Raw genomic sequence first — 17,462 nt, 5'->3', positions numbered from 1 at the left:
GATTTGAGACCATCCTGCGTTTCCTGCACTTTAGTGATAACAGCACCTCCCGTCCCAGAGGCCACCCTGCTTTTGACCGGCTCCACAAAATTCGGCCCCTCATAGACCATTTCAACCTGAAATTTGCAGATTTGTATACCCCTGAGCAAAACATCTGCATAGACGAGTCCCTGATACATTTTACCGGGCGCCTTGGCTTCAAACAATACATCCCAAGTAAGCGCGCCCGGTATGGGGTCAAATTGTATAAGCTCTGTGAAAGGGCCACAGGCTATACCCACAAATTTCGGATCTATGAGGGAAAAGATCAGACCCTGGAGCCGGTCGGTTGCCCTGACTACCTGGGGAGCAGTGGGAAGACAGTTTGGGACTTGGTGTCACCCTTATTCGGCAAGGGGTACCATCTTTATGTGGACAATTTTTACACAAGTGTGGCCCTCTTTAGGCATTTGTTTCTAGAACGGATTGGCGCCTGTGGTACCGCGCGAACTAGTCGCGCGGGCTTCCCCCAACGGCTCGTTACCACCCGTCTTGCAAGGGGGCAGAGGGCCGCACTGTGTAACGAGGAACTGCTCGCGGTGAAATGGAGAGACAAGCGTGACGTTTACATGCTCTCCTCCATTCACGCAGACACGACAATCCAAATTGAGCGAGCAACCCGTGTCATTGAAAAGCCCCTCTCAGTCCACGACTATAACCTTCACATGGGAGGGGTGGACTTCAATGACCAGATGTTGGCTCCGTATTTAGTGTCCCGCAGAACCAGACGCTGGTATAAGAAGGTGTCTGTATATTTAATTCAATTGGCTCTGTACAATAGTTTTGTTCTCTACAGTAAGGCTGGGAGAACTGGATCCTTCCTCAAATTTCAGGAAGAGATCATCGCGAACCTCCTGTACCCAGGAGGTTCCGTGGCCCCATCCACCAGTGTAGTTAGCCGTCTACACGAGCGACATTTCCCCAGTGTCGTTCCTGGTACCTCAAACCGACCGCCACCCCGAAAAAAATGTTGTGTCTGTAGCAGGAGTGGAATAAGGCGTGACACCCGCTATTTCTGTCCTGACTGTCCTGACCACCCTGCCCTATGCTTTGGAGAGTGTTTCCGGAAGTACCACTCACAGGTACACTACTAGCATAGGGATCATCTCACCAGGACAGGCACACAGGGCTATTAGGGCCCATTCACTCATCAGTAAGCAAACATGTTAATGTTTAGTTCAAAAAGTTAAAGTTTATGTATTCTGTTCCAAAGTTAATAAAATTATTGCGTTGTGGCCTGTTTTTTTCTTTTCTTTTTTTTTTTTTTTACCTTCCAGGTGGACCAACCGATCTACTAGCTGCAGCACTGATGTGCATTCTGACAGAAGCATTGCGCTGCTGTCAGATTACACGCAAGTCAGTGTATGCGGCGCTGCAAGACGAGATTTCTACTCTGCAGTAACAGATACGTTTGCCGATGCATACGAGCTGAGGAGGAGGCGGCGTTCCTATGCTTTGGCAAACACTTTGTATATAAAAAAATAAATAAAAAATCCCGGCAATGATTTATTCAGCCACATCGATTGATGTGAATGGAGAAATCTGGTTTGCCAGGGCATACGAGCTAAGTGGGTATGGATGTTGGGCGGAGCTCCTATGTCCTGGCAGACGCCTTTCCCCTCCTATTTTTTTTTGGCAGAGATTTTTTCATCCACATTGATCGATGCGAATGAAGAAATCTGTGCCGTTCATTTTTTTCTTTCTGCCCAGAGGCTGAACGGAAAAAAAAATCTCATTACCTGTATGCTCAATATAAGGAGAATAGCAGAAACTCCTAACTCTGGCCATACATGTAATGATTGCGGAGACCCTCAAATGCCAGGGCAGTACAAACACCCCACAACTGACCCCATTTTGGAAAGAAGACACCCCAAGGTATTTGCTGAGGGGCATATTGAGTCGATGAAAGATTTAAATTTTTGTCCTAAGTTAGCAGAAAGTGAGACTTTGTGAGAAAAAAAAAAAAAAAAAACAATTTCCGCTAACTTATGCCAAAAAAATACATTTCTATGAACTCGCCATGCCCCTCATTGAATACCTTGGGGTGTCTTCTTTCCAAAGTGGGGTCACATGTGGGGTATTTATACTGCCCTGGCTTTTTAGGGGCCCTAAAGCGTGAGAAGAAGTCTGGGATCCAAATGTCTAAAAATGCCCTCCTAAAAGGAATTTGGGCACTTTTGCAGCCTAGATGCGCAAAGGTGTCACACATCTGGTATCGCCGTACTCAGGAGAAGCTGGGGAATGTGTTTTGGGGTGTCATTTTGCATATACCCATGCTGGGTGAGAGAAATATCTTGGTCAAATGCCAACTTTGTATAAAAAAAATGGAAAAGTTGTCTTTTGCCAAGATATTTCTCTCACCCAGCATGGTTATATGTGAAATGACACCCCAAAACACATTCCCCAACTTCTCCTGAGTACGGTGATACCAGATGTGTGACACTTTTTTGCAGCCAAGGTGGGCAAAGGGGCACATATTCCAAAGTGCACCTTTTGGATTTTGCTGGTCATTTTTTACACATTTTGATTGCAAAGTACTTCTCACACATTTGGGCCCCTAAATTGCCAGGGCAGTATAACTACGCCACAAGTGACCCCATTTTGGAAAGAAGACACCCCAAGGTATTCCCTGATGGGGATGGCGAGTTCCTAGAATTTTTTATTTTTTGTCGCAAGTTAGTGGAATATGAGACTTTGTAAGGAAAAAAATAAAAATAAAAAAAATCATCATTTTCCGCTAACTTGTGACAAAAAATAAAAAATTCGAGGAACTCGCCTTGCCCCTCAGGGAATAACTTGGGGTGTCTTCTTTCCAAAATGGGGTCACTTGTGGCGTAGTTATACTGCCCTGGCAATTTAGGGGCCCAAATGTGTGAGAAGAACTTTGCAATCAAAATGTGTAAAAAAATGACCGGTGAAATCCGAAAGGTGCACTTTGGAATATGTGCCCCTTTGCCCACCTTGGCTGCAAAAAAGTGTCACACATCTGGTATCGCCGTACTCAGGAGAAGTTGGGCAATGTGTTTTGGGGTGTCATTTTACATACACCCATGCTGGGTGAGAGAAATATCTTGGCAAAAGACAACTTTTCCCATTTTTTTATACAAAGTTGGCATTTGACCAAGATATTTTTCTCACCCAGCATAGGTATATGTAAAATGACACCCCAAAACACATTGCCCAACTTCTCCTGAGTACGGCGATACCAGATGTGTGACACTTTTTTGCAGCCAAGGTGGGCAAAGGGGCACATATTCCAAAGTGCACCTTTCGGATTTTGCAGGCCATTTTTTACACATTTTGATTGCAAAGTTCTTCTCACACATTTGGGCCCCTAAATTGCCAGGGCAGTATAACTACCCCACAAGTGACCCCATTTTGGAAAGAAGACACCCCAAGGTATTCCGTGAGGGGCATGCCGAGTTCCTAGAATTTTTAATTTTTTGTCGCAAGTTAAATTTTGATTAATAACAAAAAAAGTAAAAATGTCAGCAGCAATAAAATACCACCAAATGAAAGCTCTATTAGTGAGACAAAAGGAGGTAAAATTCATTTGGGTGGTAAGTTGCATGACCGAGCGATAAACGGTGAAAGTAGTGTAGTGCCGAAGTGTAAAAAGTGCTCTGGTCATGAAGGGGGTTTCAGCTAGCGGGGTTGAAGTGGTTAAAGGAGTAATCCCATGACTAATGTAAAAAATGAAAATTAGACATCATATAGTACATGGCAACCTCCTTCTAACAAAGCTAGAACCAGCCCTGTACCTCACGTGGATCGAGAGATCTCCCCATTCATTGCTCTGCTAGATTTATATCAAGCTGACAGCTCAGGGGGAGTGTCTTTTCTGCTGCAGCTAAGGGGGCGTGTCTGTGCTCTCCCTATCACAGCTCAGGGGGAGTGTCTTTTCTGCTGCAGCTAAGGGGGCATGTCTGTGCTCTCCCTATCACAGCTCAGGAGGCAGTTGAAGGATTAAACTGACCATGTGCGGCCTTCTCAGTGAACCGGACAAAGAAACAAGGATAAGAACAAACAGCAGGTGGCGCTATAAAGATACATTTTATTGACTACCTCAATGGTTATAATTTTTTTTTAATTACATGCAATTACAAAAGTATTCAGATCCAGGTTATGGTTTGAAAACTGTAGAATATTTTTAGTGGGACAACCCCTTTAAGTGAAATTTACTTTGAGATATTCATAGACGTTTTATACAATTTGAAACAAGATTATGGGGACCATGTTTGTGACTCTTTAAACGCCATTGTTACAAAATATTGTCGCAAGGCCGTTTGTACACCGCCCTTACCACTTTCTGAAGGGTGGACCTAGCGGGCACGGTATATTTATCTTCCTTTACACTAGTTTTCTGCTATAAATAAAGACAGAAAACTACAGCAGATGTCAGATTAGATGCACAGGGATGTGCCAAATATATTATGAGGTCTGCACCTTGCATAAATTTGTCAAATTCTTTGGTAGCACAGGAGATATCAAGACCTGTCTTGATAAATGTCCCCCTATGTTTCTCCCCTCTCCTTGGAACCCACTCTAGCCTGTGTCGGATATTACATCTCACAGACATCTAAACAATTATGAGACTATTTTTACAGAAATAAACGTATTTTCTTATTTGTAAAAAGCCCCTTCAAGATTCTCAAAAATATTAGTACAGAGTTAATACAACTTTTTATTATTGTACCAAAACCAGTATGTGGACAAAATCAATAATTTGTATCATGCAATGATATATTTGTAGTACAGGCGTCCATTTTTATACTCTCCGCTTAACTAATACGGTATAATGTATGAATTCAAGAATAATGACACAGACGCAAAACGCAAGCAGTCCAAATCGTTATCCAATTTATATTTTGTGCATAATATGAAACTAACAAAACTTAACTGAGTGCTCAACTAATGTACAATGCAGTGTAGCTATAGGCTGACCGATATAGAGGAAAGAAGGCTTCATATCAGGGATAGAAATAGGACATCCTTTTATGATGTTGGGACAGACGGCATCAGTTCAGGTTTTACCCTCCCCTGACATTTGTGCTTCCACCTTTTATATAATTATTTTTTGAACATTTGAGTGACTATGGAAAATCATTCATAGGTTCTCACTAACCAATACTGTAGCTAAGAGTACTGCACCAGACTTGACACTTTCTCTCCATGCTCTTTAGTAGCAATATCAGATTAGAATCATTAGATGATATTATAGATCTACTTGGCAGAAGCCATTTCTAGATACATTTAAAAGAGTAACCATGTAGGGCGTATTTTGTGGGCAAATGTGTACCTGAATGGTCTCAACCAATATTCAAGATGGCCACAACCTGAAGATGCCCATGGACTGATTATCTCATCCTCACCAAGTCAGTGTTCCTAGGTACTGTTTAGCAAATCACATCACCATCCATATTGTGAGCCTCCTCAGATAAGGTAGAGGGCATCACCCTTTTTTCTCCGCTTGATCTTGATGCCTATGCCATTGTCATCTTTATTTATGGCTAGTGCTGAGTGAAGTGCACTTCAATTCATAGAACTGCAATCCGAAGTTGGATTTGGTACCGAGGTACCAGTCGTTACCGAAGCTGACTTCGGATTGCTGTTTTAAAATGGGTTTCAAGTTGTACAATTAAAGGGCTTCTGTCACCCCCCCAAAAGTCATTTTTCATTTTTGGGCTAATTAAAATCCTTATAGTGCGATTATTCAATGTATAGTGCTCTTACCTTTTTCTGTGGTTTAGTTTCTTTAAAAACGGTACTTTTAAAACTTTAAAAACTGTACTTTTATAATATCTGGCTACCAGCAAGTAGGGCGGTTACTTGCTGGTAGCTGCCGCTCTGCTCCTTCGGCTGGCCCTGTCTGCGTTCCAAATCTCGCGCCTGCACCGTACCGGTCTTCAGTCGGCGCAGGCGCACTGAGAGGAGGACGCTCGCTCGGCCGCTCCTTCCTCAGTGCGCCTGCACCGGGTGTAGATGTGACATCATTGGCGCAGGCGCACTGAGGAAGGAGTGGCCGAGCGAGGTCCTCCTCTCAGTGCGCCTGCACCGACTGAAGACCGGTACGGCGCAAGCGCGAGATTTGGAACGCAGACATCTTAACGTGTAAAGTTAAGATGTAAGCTGAATCTAGCAGTGTTAGTGTAGGCAGGAATCTGCATGCAGTTTTTTAAGCCAAATCCAGGAGTAAATAAAATAAAAAAAAGAGGAGAAGTCGTATCTGTTCTTTATACTTTCTCTCCTTTTATGATCCACTCCTGATTTCAGCTTCCAAAACGGCATGCAGAAACCTAACCATGTGGCCTTACCCTTACATGCCTCAACAGTTCTCTCAGTAATGAGATGAATGGGCTTGATTTCTTTATAGAGGAAGAGGTGTGTCACCTACTTCCATTCTTCTTTTGATTGACATGACACAATTCTCTAATTCGTGAAGGAACAATACAGGAATACTGCATACACAACAGTAATACAGCACTGTATGCGCTGCAAAACAGCATGACCTTGTACAACAGGAACAATAAAAATGCTCTCTCTCTCTAGCACCAATATTACATACAGAAACATGAAAGAATAATGGTGGATCCAGTCTGTCCTTATATTATTTCCTTGCTATTTTTTTGTTAGATATGTTTATCCCTGCCACATCTGTGCTTGGCAGCGGAAGGCATCTGTGTTGGTCCCATGTTCATATGGGCCGCATTGCTGAGAAAAATTTAGTTTTAATATATGAAAATGCTTCTCTGGGAGCGAGCGGGGGTTGTCATTACGGCTCTGCAAATCGGCTGAAAGATGTCAAGACCTTCCTGATGCAGCCATTTTCTTTTTTTCGGTTTTATTATTATTACAAAAAATGGGCTGAAATTGGAAAAAAAAATTCAGCCATACGTGTAGTTTTATGTGTTCAGTTTTTGTGAAATTCAATATTTGTTTCATATATTGACTCATCAATTTCATTCTCTGGGTCAGTATGATTACAGTCCCACATTTTTCTATTTTTTTTTACGTTATAATACAGAGAAAAAAAAATCTTTTATTTGCATCACCATATTTTAACCCCCATAATTATATATATATATATATATATATATATATATAAGTTTATGGAGCTGTGTGTAGGCTCATTTTTGCTTGGTGATCTGTGGTTTTTAGTGATTCCATGTAGGAATGCAGGGTCGGACTGGTCCACAGAGGAATCCCTGGGTGGGCCCCTGAGAAAGGTTGGCCCCCAGTCCACCAGCACAGAATCTGAAATAACCTATATTAATATAAAAAAAACTGTGTAGACTATCCAGTTTATTATTATAGATGCATTGGACGGTTAAGTTGGCCTCTAGGAATTGAGTCAGGCCAGCTAGTATCCTCTCTTCCCTGGGACCCACCTTTTGAAGTTGTTGCAGAGACCCCCTTAATCAATCATCTTGTAGGGTCTTGTTGCTGTCTGCTTCTGTGTGGGCAGGTAATATTTGCATGTTGCTGTACAGTGGGTCCCCAGAATGAATTTTAATGGTGTGCCCTAGGCATCCCAGCCCAACACTGGGAATCTGTATGACTTTTTATTCAAGTTTTGGGAGGCAAAGTGACCAAAAAATGGCAAATCGGATATTTAGATTTTTTTCTCATTACAACGTTCACCGTACAGGATAAATACTGTTATGTTTTAATAGTTTGTGGCTTTTGGGATGTGTGCAATACCAACAATATTTTTTTTCCATTGTTTTTATTTTTAGCCCCTTAAGAACCGGACCCATTTTCAGTTTTTACTTTCTGCCTTCCCGGAGCCATAACTTTTTAATTTTTCCATTTACATTTTGTTGTTTTGCAGAACAAGTTGTACTTTTGAATAGCACCATTTACTATTGAATATGATGTGGTGGAAAGCTAGAAAAATATTCCAAATAAAGTGGAATTGGAAAAAATAAATAAATTCCACCACAGTTTTAAGGGTTTTGTTTTTACAGCATTCCCCATGCTGTAAAACTGACCGGTTACCCTCATTCTCTGGTTCAGTAAAGTTACAGCGATACATTTATATAGTTTTCTTTTAATACTTAAAAAAATAAAAACATTATTTATTTTTTCTTTGCATTACCATTTCCTTAACCCTATACATTTTTCTTACAATTACATATATGGTACTGTGTAAGGGCTCATTTTTGAGGGTCAATCTGTAGTTTTATATTGATACCTTTTTGGGGGAGGCAAAGTGTCAAAAAACTGTTACGGCGTTCACCATAGATAAATTCATGAATATTTTAATATCTCAGGCAATTTCAAAAGCAGCAATGCTAATAATTAGGGTTGAGCGAATCAGGTTCAGATTGCTGTGTCAGAACCTGATTCTTTTAAGGACTACCTTAAGAATATTGGCTTCGTCCTACTGTAAAATGTATGGCCTTCACTGAGGTCTTTATGAAGTTTCATCAAATATCGCAAGATTTACTTTGTCTCGGCTCTATTACGTGTCACTTTGTTTATTTGCATACATTACTGTATCAAAATAGGAAGCTGAACTTGGCTTCGTTAGGCTACTTTCACACTAGCGTTCGATCGGATCCGTTCTGAACGGATCCGATCGTAATAATGCAGACGGAGGCTCCGTTCAGAACGGATCCGTCTGCATTATATTAGCAAAAAAAAGCTAAGTGTGAAAATAGCCTCGGACGGATCCGTCCAGACTTTCAATGTAAAGTCAATGGGGGACGGATCCGCTTGAAGATTGAGCCATATTGTGGCATCTTCAAACGGATCCGTCCCCATTGACTTACATTGTAAGTCTGGACGGATCCGCACGCCTCCGCACGGCCAGGCGGACACCCGAACGCTGCAAGCAGCGTTCAGCTGTCCGCCTGTCCGTGCGGAGGCGAGCGGAGCGGAGGCTGAACGCCGCCAGACTGATGCAGTCTGAGCGGATCCGCTCCATTCAGACTGCATCAGGGCTGGACGGCTGCGTTCGGGTCCGCTCGTGAGCCCCTTCAAACGGAGCTCATGAGCGGACACCCGAACGCTAGTGTGAAAGCAGCCTTAATGAGGTACGAAGCAGAATTCGGCTTAGTATTTTGATACAGTAATTCATGCGAATAAACAGAGCAACAGGTGATAGAGGCGAGAGGAAGAAGTCATCGGAAACTTCGGAAAGACCTCCGCGGAGGCCATACATTTTACAGATGGACTGAGACGATATTGTTAACAAAGTTTTCAAACTAATCGGGTCGGATAGAGCAATCCGAGCCCCGTTCGCTCAAGCCTACTAATAATCTTTGATTATTAATTGTTAATTTATTTGTATTTTTAATATGGGGAAAGGGGGTGGTTTCTACTGTTTTAAACAGCAGACACCTGGAGCTATTGTCTGTGATCGGCGATTTAGCATTTAATCCCTTAGATGCCATGGATGCTATGGTCAGTTGTAACCACGGTATCTGAGATGACTTTCTCTGGGAGCACTGTGTTCCTGGAGCCTGAACAGCATCACCACGTGGTGATTGGGGTAGACATTCATTCGCCATGGTAGCCTTGAGCCTTAATAAAAGTAAAAATGAATAAAATGGTGTCATTAAAAAGTACAGATTGCCCTGCAAAAAATGAGCTCTCACTCACTTCCGTAGATGCAACTATAAAAAAGTTATGGGGGGTGAGAATATGGTGATTTTTCAAGTTTTTTTTTTTTTGTTTAGAAATGTAGATACGTGATATTGCTGCAGTCGTGCTGACTAGCAGAATGAACATGTAAGCAAAGATTCCCGATTTGCGCGCGTCACTCTGTGAGATCCACTCCAGATCTTGGTACTGCTGGAGACGGGATGCCGTCATTCCCAGCGCTGACGCTGATCAGGGGTCCTGGGATGCCGTAACCTCTGTTGTCATGTCTCCTGACTTGGACATGTGGTGGGAGGTTCCTTCCTCTGCACACTCTCAGCCCTCACCTGTGCTTCCCTGGTCTGAGGGTAGAGATTGGGTGTGACCTCAGCAGTGTCAGGTGATCTGTGGAGGGATGTTTAAACCTAAGCTTTTTCCCCACTCACTGCTGATTATTCCTGGTTCTGGATCTCAAGCTATTTGGTGAGTGGTTTCTCTGGTTATTGGCTTTGGTATTGGTTGTCTTCTGGTTCTTGTTCCCAGAGGCGTATCTATCGCGAGGCAAACAAGGCATTTGCCTGGGGCGGCACTTGCCAATGGGGCGGCAAAATGCCTTGTTTGCCTAGTTAGTTAACGTACACATCGATCCGATCCTTCACTATGCTGCTGCGACTGGCAGCATCGCCGGCTCCGGATAGTGAAGGAGTGACTTACTTCCTCCCTCCTCCTCCCTCCTCCTCCCGACCCCAGGTGTTTCCGGAATTTTTACCTACCCGGCCTTGCTACCCACGTCACTTCCAGTAGTGACGTGGGAGGTGCGTCTCTCCCCTCCACTCCTGACTGGCTATGCTGGGGGTTTGTCGGCGCAGGCGTGGAGGATTCCCCCGTAGCAGAATATTCCGGCCCACTGCGCATGCGCCGAGTCGTCTTTTTTGCGCATGCGCAGTGGGTCTGAATATTCACTACACAAGCGGCAGCCACAGCCAGCCGGGAAAAGTCTGTCCAGACCGGCTCCCTCCTCACACACCGTCCGTCAGACTCATAGAACAGAGTTGGCCACTTTGCCTGACTCCTGGCCTACCCTGCGAGGAATGTCCAGTCCAGGACCAGGTCCAGACAGAGGAACAAACAGGAGTGAGTGAGACGAGTTAAAAAGCAAATAGTGCACGTGCACAGTGAGAGTGAGACATAAATAAAGGTGGTATGATGTCATACTGTCTATGGTGGCCCTGGCCTCTCCTTGAGGCTACCCCATACAGACTGGGGCAGCCTCAAAGAGAGGCCAGGGCCACCATAGTCAGTCTGACATACATATCACCTTTATTTATGGGGGCAGTCACAAGGAGACACTAAACTGTATGGGGGCTGCCACAAGCAAATAGTGCACTCTGCACTGTGTCATAAATAAAGGTGGTATGTCAGACTGTCTATGGTGGCACTGGCCTCTCCTTGAGGCTGCCCCATACAGTCTGTCCCGGCCCCCGCCCCCCATATAGTATAACGTCTCCTTATGTCTGCCCCCCATACAGTATGTATAATGTCTCCTTGTGGCTGCCCCCGCCCCCCATACAGTATATCGTGTCCTTGAGGCTGCCCCAATACGTCTCGTTGAGGCTGCCCCAATACAGTATAACACCTACTTGAGGCTGCCTCCATACAGTATAATGTCTTGTTGAGGCTGCCCCCATACAGTATGACGTCTCCTTGAGGCTGCCCCATACAGTATAACGTCTCCTTGAGGCTGCCCCATACAGTATAACGTCCCCTTCTGTTTTTTTTCTTTTAAACGGGTATTTATTGCGATATATATATCGTTATCGCGATAAATTTTAGAATATTATTAAGCAAAACAGGAAAGGGTGGAGCCTAAAGAGGAAGGGGTGGGGTTTACAGAGGAAGGGGTTTGGCAATGACAGGAAGGGGTGGATCAAATTTATATTAGGGGGGTGCCCGAGTTTAGTCTCGCCTAGGGCAGCACAAAACCAAGATACACCACTGCTTGTACCCTGGCTTACATTTACTGACCATTCTCGTGTTTCCCTATTCACCACTGCATAGTGTTATGGTATTTACTTAGGGGTTTTTGGCCAACTGTGGCTGGTGTACCCAGCCACCAGTCGCACTTCTATTTGACACCTAGGAAGGGCTCTGCCAAAGTCCCCCTTCCTGCTGGAGGCGGGTGAAGAGTGCCCCGGCCCTCAAGAGTGTTCAGAGTGTGATGGCTTGCGCAAAGTGTGTCTGGTATGCTGGGCTTGCTGGCCATCAGTTTGGCTTTATCATTTCATTAGCATTACACATACTATGCAATATTAAATGATGTCATTAGAAACTGGAATGTGTCCCTCAAAAAACAAGTCCTTATATGGCTATGTGAACAGAATAATGAAAAAGTGTTGGTTCTGGGAATGCAGGGAGTTAAAAATGAAACCGCAATAACAAATAATCCTCCAGTCAGGAAATAGTTAAAGATCCAATATCCCTCGTACTTGTAAGCTTGATATCACACTTCAGTTATTTGATCAGTTATTGTAAGCCAAAACCAGTAGTAAAGCCTACTCAGATAAGGCTACTTTCACACTAGCGTTCGATCGGATCCGTTCTGAACGGATCAGATCATATTAATGCAGACGGAGGCTCCGTTCAGTACGGATCCGTCTGCATTAATAACTTAGAAAAAATTCTAAGTGTGAAAGCAGCCTGAGCGGATCCGTTCAGACTTTCAATGTAAAGTCAATGGGGGACGGATCCGCTTGAAGATTGAGCCATATGGGCTCATCTTCAAGCGGATCCGTTCCCATTGACTTACATTGTAAGTCTGAACGGATCCGCTCGCCTCCGCACGGATCGGAGGCGAGCGGAGCGGAGGCTGAACGCCGCCAGACTGATGCAGTCTGAGCGGATCCGCTCCATTCAGACTGCATCAGGGCTGGACGGAGGCGCTCGGGTCCGCTCGTGAGCTCCTTCAAACGGAGCTCACGAGCGGACCGACGGATGCTAGTGTGAAAGGAGCCTAAGCTATAATGGAAAGATCTGCACCTGTCCTGTGTCTTTGATCTGCAATAACTGACGGAAATAACTGATCAAATAACTGAAGTGTGAACTTGGCCTAAGGGCTCATGCACAATGCCATTGCCAAACAGCGAATCCACAATATGTGGGCATTGGCCGTGTGCACCCTGCATCACAGATGCGGACCCATTCACTTGAATGGGTCCACAATTTGGAAGGTCTGGTACGGAACGAAGGCATGGAACCCCACGGAAGCACTATGGAGTGCTTCCGTTGGGTTTCTCCCCGTGCCTCCACACTGCAAAAAAATAGAACATGTTTTGTGGTGCGAATGGATCACTGACCCATTCAAGTTCAAAGGGCCTGGATACGTCTGCGGCAGCTACACGGATGGTGCCCATGCATTGGGGATTGCAAATTGAGACCCCCTTCCCAATGCACGGGACGGTCGAGCAACGGCCATATAAATGAGTCCTAAGGCAGATGTCGGGAAGCGGTTAAGAACTTCCACCATTTTTGTAGCCTGTTTTTTGGACCCATTCTATTTTACCAATTTGTAGATGAGATGTCTAGAAAACAGTGCTCTAGATGTGGTCTCACTAGAACTGTATACAATGGGGTCACAATCTCTTCCTCTCTACTGGTTACACATTATTAAAATGGCACGGCACAGTGCCAAACAATGACAAAGGTGCCGTGTCTGCCATTTTTATTGGCAATATAACATTGTGCGTTTGTGAAAAGCTAGCACTACTTGTGCTGTATCTATATGATAGGGAAGAAATGCCAGGAATGCTGTGTTTAAACAGCGGAAAATGCCAGTGATTTTAAATGAGATGTGTTGTGCCCATATCAACGAGGAAATACAGATAATATGCATTTATGGGGCTGAAAAAATTGCTGTAATTTTGAAAGGGCTGTCTGAGAACAAAATATCTGATTAGTTTTTTGTTCATTGTGAAATCACAAGGAAAGCTGTGTTTACATGAAAGTGCACAAATTAATTAATTTTCACACTACACTGTGTCCGTGTGAAAGATGAAAAACAGGACTGCTGCTTATTACACACCTGCCAAACTATTTTACTTTCTAAAGGGATCTGTCAGGTTCCATTCTCAAAAGCAACATCATGTTAATGCCTAAGTGACAGACTGCTGAAAGCAACGTATGTTTCTACATTATGCTGCCCTCAGAGAGGTTCCCTTTAACGTAATGCATTGTGCATGTTTTAAAGATAATATACAGCAGTTTGCAGCCAGGACGATAGACCAGACCGACAAACGTGCATGAGATGGCTGGCAGTCAAATGTTTGTTCAGCAGTCAGCTATCTCTCCCCATCGTCCCATACAGTGCCTTGAAAAAGTATCCTTAACCCTTGAACTTTTCCACATTTTTTTCTTGTTATGCCCACAAGCTTAAATGTATTTTATTGGAATTTTTTGAAAGACTAACACAAAGTAGCAAGTATGTGTGAACTGAAAAGAAAATGATACATGGTTTTCAAAATTTTTAATAAATAAAAATCTGTCCCCCCTGAGTCAATACTTCGTATGACCACCTTTCACTGCAAGTCTTTTAGGGTATGTCTCTACCAGCTTTGCATGTCTAGAAGCTGACATTTTTGCCCATTCTTCTTTGCAAAATAGCTGAAGCTCAGTCAGATTAGATGGAGAGCGTCTGTGAACAGCAATTTTCAAGTCTTGCTACAGATTCTCAATGGGATTTAGGCCTGGACTTTGACTGAGAAATTCTAACACATGAATATGCTGTGAGCTAAACTATTCATTGTAGCGCTGGCTGTATGCTTAGGGTTGTTGTCCTGCTGGGAGGTGAACCTTCTCCCCAGTCTCAAGACTTTTGCAGCCTCTAAGGCTGGTTTCAGACGTTGCGCGAACATGCGCGAGTGCAAAACATTGTAATGCGTTTTGCACGCGTGTGAGAAAAATCGGCATGTTTGGTACCCAAAACCGAACTTCTTCACAGAAGTTCGGGCTTGGGATCGGTGTTCTGTAGATTGTATTATTTTCCCTTATAACATGGTTATAAGGGAAAATAATAGCATTCTGAATACAGAATGCATAGTAAAATAGCGCTGGAGGGGTTAAAAAAATTAAAATTAAAATTGAACCCACCTTAATCCACTTGCTCGCGTAGCCGGCATCTCTCCTGTCTCTTTCTTTGCTGATTGCAGTCAAAGGACCTGTGGTGACGTCACTCCGGTCATCACATGGTCCGTCACCTGATCTTTTACAATGGTGAATGATCATGTGATGGTTCATGTGATGGTCATGTGATGACCGAAGTGACGTTACCACAGGTCCTTTGACTGCAATCAGCAAAGAAAGAGACAGGAGAGATGCGAGCAAGTGGATTAAGGTGAGTTAAATTATTATTTTTTAACCCCTCCAGCTCTATTTTACTATGCATTCTGTATTCAGAATGCTATTATTTTCCCTTATAACCATGTTATAAGGGGAAATAATAAAATGCTTGCTTGCGGATGCTTGCGATTTTCAAACAGCCCCATTCACTTCTATGGGGCCTGTGTTGCATGGATTATCGCAACGCACAATATATGGCAAATAAGCTGATTTTCACGCAACGCATAAGTAATGCATGAAAATCACCGCTCGTGTGCACAGCCCCATAGAAATGAATAGGTCCAGATTCAGTGCGAGTGCAATGCGTTCACATCACGCACCCACGAGGAATACTCGCCCGTGTGAAAGGGACCTAAGAGGTAATCCTCCAGATTGCCCTGTATTTAGCTCCATCCATCTTCCCATCAACTCTAACCCTGTGCCTGCCGAAGAAAAGCATCCCCACAGCATGATGTTGCTACTACCATGGTTTACTGTGAGAATAGTGTGTTCAGTGTGATGTTCGGTGTTAGTTTTCCACTACACATAGTGTTTTGCATTTAGGCGAAAAAGTTCAACTTTGGTCTCATCTGACCAGAGCACCTTCTTCCATATGTTTTCTGTGTCCTTTACATGGCTTGTGGCAAACTGCAAACAGGACTTGTTATGGCTTGCTTTCAAAAATGTCTTTCTTCTTGCCACTTCTATAAAGGCCAAATGTGTGGAGTAAACGACTAATAGTTTCCTGTGGACAGATTCTTCCACCTGAGATGTGGAACTCTACAGCTCCTCTAGATTGACAATGGGCCTCTCTCATGGCTGCTTCTCTAATTAGTGCTCTCCTTGCCTGGGCTGTGAGTTTAGACAGACAGCCATCACTTGGTAGGTTTACAGTTGTGCCATACTTTTTTTTTTTTTTATAACCTAACCCTTATGACCTAAATGCTTTACACTTATCACCAGCTTTATACCTGACCTGTCTGGAGTGTTTTTTTATCATGCTGTTTGATCACTAATGTTCTCTAACAAACCTGAGGCCTTCCCAGAACAGCTGTAGTTATACTAAGAATAAAGTACACACAGGTGGCCTCTATTAAAAAATTAGGTGACTTCTGAAGGCAATTGGTCACACTGGAATTTATTTTGGGATATCACAATAAAGCGGTCTGAATACAAATGCACGCCACACGTGACCATGTATCATTTTCTTTTCACTTCACACATAGTTGCTACTTTGTGTTGGTCTATCAAATAAAATCCCAATAAAATACATTTAAGTTTGTAGGTTCAAGGGGTATGAATACTTTTTCAAGGCACTGTACATATGCATGCTCGGCTTGGCCAACATCATGTGTGATCCTTATTTCCCCCCGACATCATCCATTAGAGAAGAGTTTGGAAGGCCACCCTATACATTATATTGTCACGCATTTAACCTCTTGAAGTCCAGTATTTAAACATGGTGCCTGCTCGCACATGTAGCGGGGGCCATAGCCTCTGGGTTTATGCTATTTTAAAGGCTGATCTCATACATTTTCCCTTTCAGATGCCATGGTTAAATGTGACCACAGCATCAGAGCAGTCTGGAAGCGGAAGCCACGTGCTTCAGCTCCGGTAACAGCGTTCCCCGGCTGAGATCGGGGAACCTATTACATTGCTCTAATAGACCGAAGCCTCAAGCAGGCTTCAGAGTCTATTAGATGAATATACCAATGTAGGCCATTAGGTGGCAGCACTGTATTGTTTGATTTAAAATTAAGTGTTCAATGATGGCTATATAGCCATCAATGAACACAATTGGCAATCTAATGATTGTCAATTATAGTCAGACAGGGTGACTTAAAAAAAGTTTTTACAAATATATTAAAAAAAAGTATAGAAGTTCAAATCACCCCCTTTCTTTAAAATAAAAATACTTGACATATAATATATAATATATATAACAATATTAATGGCATATGGAAGATGGTGTAATGGGAAAAAAATAAACGGCTTATTTGCCATTTCTTGTCCACTTCAACTCCATAATTTTTTTTTTTATGAAAAGTGATCAAAAAGCCGCACACACAAATTGGTATCACTCAAAAATACAGATCTTCCCTCAAAAAATTAGCCCTCACACAGCCCTGTACACATAACGACTAAAAAAGTTATAGGGGACAAAATATGGTGATACATTTTTTTTTTCTCAAAGGTTTACATTTTTTTTTTCAGTATTAAAACACAAGAAAAATTATATAAGTGTGGTATTGTCGTAACCGTACTGACCTGGAGAATAAAGATAACAGGTCAATTTTACCACATAGTGTACGGTGTAAAAAAATAAATAAAAACCTTAGTCACAATTGCGTTTTTTCCCAATTGTACCCCATTTGGATTTTTTTCTCTGCTTCCCACTACATGGTATGCAACATATATGGAGCCTTTAGAAACTAGAACTTGGCCCACAAAAAAATAAACCCTCATGA

This window comes from Bufo gargarizans, chromosome 3 (genome assembly GCF_014858855.1).
Source record: "Bufo gargarizans isolate SCDJY-AF-19 chromosome 3, ASM1485885v1, whole genome shotgun sequence".
NCBI lineage: Eukaryota > Metazoa > Chordata > Amphibia > Anura > Bufonidae > Bufo > Bufo gargarizans.
This window is presented reverse-complemented; position numbering follows the sequence as displayed.